Below are 3,935 nucleotides of genomic sequence, written 5' to 3'. Positions count from 1 at the left end.
GAAAAGGTGGGAAATGGCAAAGTTAGGGGACAGGTAAGAATACGTGACCCGATTATGTTGCTGCAGATACCTGAGGAGCTACAGCATTCCGGCTTTGAAAAGAAAGTGCATATCCTGGACAAATACTACGTCATCCTCGGAAGAAGACAGGCACAACCACAAGGCAGGTGCCGGCCAAGCCTCGCAAGGTAACGGAACGCCCGTCGCAGTGGGAGAAAAGGAACTGTTAGGAAGCCGCCCCTTTCTCTTTCTCTTTCATTTCTTGACTTTAGTTATTTCATTCGAATCACAAATGATCCCAGTTTCCTATTCCTCTTTATGGCCCATAGGTTTTTACTTGTCAGTTACAAAGTGTCTTTCAGTTTCCTGTTGGGAATTTTTTTTTTTCACACTTGTCACATTTACGGGGCTTCTCAGCAGTGTGGATTTTCTGATGCATGAAAAGATCTGTTCTCTCAGAGAAGAATTCCTTACACATGGGGCACTTGTAGATCATTTCTCCTATTTGGTATCGTGACCTAGAGGAGAAAATTTCCTTACAGCTACCGTAGTTACAGGGTTGCTAGTTCATCCAGCCTCTCATTTGGCCAATTTGGCAGCTCGTCTCAGGCTCGCTCTATGCGGTGGGGTCAAGGTTGGCCTACGCTCTTCCCTGCCTGTCTTTCTACAGAAGGTTCCTTCCTGCATAGTGCCCCCCCACTTGGTATTACTACTGGTTATAAAGTGACATTTACTTCCTCTCGAATTTTGGTAACTCATCCACACAGAACTTTCTTTTAAGTCCTGTCCTGTGGGGGATTTTCGTTCTCACGTTCAGTTTCTCTTACATCACCAGCTGCAGACCCTCAGATCCCAGCTGCACCCACATCGGAACCACCACCTAACGGACCGGCCCCAGACGCCAAGGGACGAGCTGCGCGGACGCCGTCCACGGCAGCCCCGAGCCTGGGCTCCGGCGTGAGCCAGTGCAGCTACAGCAGCACCATTGTGCACGCCCCGCCCCCAGAGTCAGGTGCCACATTTACCTTTTCCTTGGCGGTATATTCAACACTAAACACACCTGTGAAAAGGCAAAGGTCACATACCATTTACTTAGTAACAACTTCAAAATTATACTGTCGTCTTTTATTCAGTTAAAGTATTTTTGGAAGTATTATCGTGTTTTTTTTTGGTTACATACATGTATTTTGGACTGTATCTCTGTCATTTGTCGATCAAATCAGCTGACACCTGTAAAGCGCTTAGAACACTGACATGCAGTGGCAAACTGCCGGCTAGTGTTAGCCGCTACGATTGCAGGTGTCACTTTGCTGCTGACCTTAAAGGAAGATAAGTGCTTCAAACTCTGTAGTTGTGACTGCGTAGGTCATGTGTATACACCGACGTGTTCGTCGTCTTCTGATGGTAAAAAAGAGGAGGATGTTTGAAACACTTGTCGTTTAACAGCAGAATGACCTGGGAAATTATTCCGACACCTTCTTTTTATTCCTTTTTACTGCCTCCTATCTTTTTAACTTTTTCATTACTTATAACAATTTGGTGGATGAAGAAACGGTGACAAATGCATTAAGTCAGGTTTCCGGATCATCCCTAATTCACCTTTGCCAGTCTTCGGCGGCACGTTGGTTAATGAGTGGTGAGCTGTCACTGCGTGCGATCAGTGTCCTTAGTCCCCCACAGGGATTTAGCACATGTAACCCTCACAACCACGCTTTAAGGTGGAGAGCATAGTGTTTGACAGGTGGGCCGTGGATTGGCAGGAAAGGCCAGAGACACAGCTGTCGCGAGATTGGATTCTGTTGCTGAGCCAGAGACAGTTTTATGGGACGTGGGCTGACCCCTCAAGACAGGAGCAGCACACATGTCCGCACTGCCATGGCCCTGTGCCGGCAGGCAGCTGCCGGTGGTGACACAGCCCGGGCCAGGTCGGGTCTCACCCACCATAAAAAGCTCATTTTCTGACTCTGCCACTCCACTTTTTATACTGTGGTCTTGTATTACCGTTTTGAAAGGACTTATACTGACATCCGTGTACTTTTGTTTAAGAAGATATTTACAGATAACCATTTCTCCTGACCTTAAACTAGTCTCAGCACATGCGAGGCCACCTCATTCTGTGAAGCCATCTGGGCTTGGAGTTTTCTTGATGGAGAAGTTTTTACTACATATTCAATTTATTTAATAGATATAGGGCTATTTGGCTTGTCTACTTCTTATTGAATGAACTTTGTTAATTTGTTTCTTTCAGAGAACTGGTCCATTTTGTCTGAATTGTCAAATTTATTGGGATAAAGTTGCTCATAATGTTCCTTTATTAGTATTTTGGTACCTGTAAGGCCTCTCGTGATGGCCCCTCTGTAGTTTCTGAAATTAGTAACTTGTATTTTCTCTTTTTTTCCTGATTGGTCTGTCTAGAGTTTGGTGAATTTTATTGTTCTTCTCAAAGAATTTATAATTTCATCGACTTTTTAATTTATTTTTCTGTTTATTGTTTTCTGCTTCACTGATTTCTACTCTTCAGTATTTCCTTTCTTCTGCTTGCTTTTGTTTATCTTGCTCTTCCAGCTTCTTAAGATGGAAGCAGAAGTTACTGATTTCAGACATTTTTCTTTCCTAATGAATTTTAGTATAATTTTTTCTTTTATCTTTAGCTGCATCCCACACATTTTGATATATTGCATTTCATTTTCATTGGGTTCAGATACTGCCTAATGCCTCTTTTGATATCTCTTTGAAATTATATCTTTTATGTTATATTATTTAGTTACCATGTATTTGGAGATTGGCCAGACCTCTTTCTGTTGTTGATTTCTGTCCTTTAATCCCATTGTGGTCAGAGAAAACACACAAAACTTGAATCCTTTAAATTTATTGAGACTTGTTCTATGCCTGCAGTGCGGTCTGTCTTGGTAAATGTTCTGTACGCACTTGAAAAGAATGTTTATTCTGCTGCTGTTGCGTTGACGGTTCTGTCAGTGCAAAGTAGGTCAGGCTAGTTGACAGTGTGGGTGACATCTTCTCTAGCCAGGGCAGTCCTTGGGCTCACTGCATTTGTTTCTGTCCCTCAGGGATCACTCTCCTTTGTTACCTGATGTTCAGTGTCTTGAAACTTATTGCTTCCTATATTTTGTTCATTTTTTTAGTTGTTTCATGCAGAAAGGTAAATTCAGCCCCTGTTACTCCATCTTGGCCAGAATGAGAAGTCCTCTGTTAGCTGTGCTGGTATAGACTAATCAGATCCCCCTTCAGGAAGCAGAGTGAGGCCGGGACCACCCAAACCACTGGGATACTGCACAGCAGGAGAGAGGTGGAATGGATGTTGGGGGAACCCACCAGTGTTCACCATAAAATCTTTCGTACTTGGAGGAAATAATGTTTTAGATGCAACTCAGAGCCCATCTACAGATGCTTACTTTAATAACCGGTGGCATATAAACGAAATTGAAACCTACGTGGTATAAGAAAGTATGAGACAACTATGTACTGATAAAAGGGATATTATAAAATAAAAAAACATATTGCAGGCTAGTGTACATATTATATGCCTTTTGGGTAAAAATAGGGGAGGGGAACATGAAGCTATATTCATGCTTATTTTTAAAGGTGCATAAAGAAACTACAAGTATCTCTGGGGAGAATAGATGGGAACTAGGCAGATAGTGGACAGGATGAGAATTTGCTAACTGCCTTTTTAATGCTTGTTGATTTTTGAACCACATATTACATATTCGGAGATTTAAAAAAAAGAAAAATGTTAAAGAATTCAGAGAGATAGAAAAAATATTTACAATAAAGGAAAGATTTAAATAAGTACATAAGTATGCACATTGAATATTATAGCTCTGTAAAATGTATATACAATGTACATACAAAGTATAAGGAAAGGTGGAAAAATAAGAATTTATGTACTGAGTTGATGAAGTTTCTTATATTCC

At 41.7% G+C, this 3,935-nt stretch overlaps 1 protein-coding gene across 4 annotated transcripts in view; it reads left to right on the top strand.

The window, feature by feature from the left end:
* Positions 1 to 3,935, top strand: part of PER3 (period circadian regulator 3) — a 45,702-nt gene that overhangs the window by 27,509 nt on the left and 14,258 nt on the right. The window lies entirely within an intron of this gene.

Source organism: Pteropus vampyrus, unplaced genomic scaffold, assembly GCF_000151845.1.
Source record: "Pteropus vampyrus isolate Shadow unplaced genomic scaffold, Pvam_2.0 Scaffold142, whole genome shotgun sequence".
Taxonomy (NCBI): Eukaryota; Metazoa; Chordata; class Mammalia; order Chiroptera; family Pteropodidae; genus Pteropus; species Pteropus vampyrus.
This window is presented reverse-complemented; position numbering and strand designations above follow the sequence as displayed.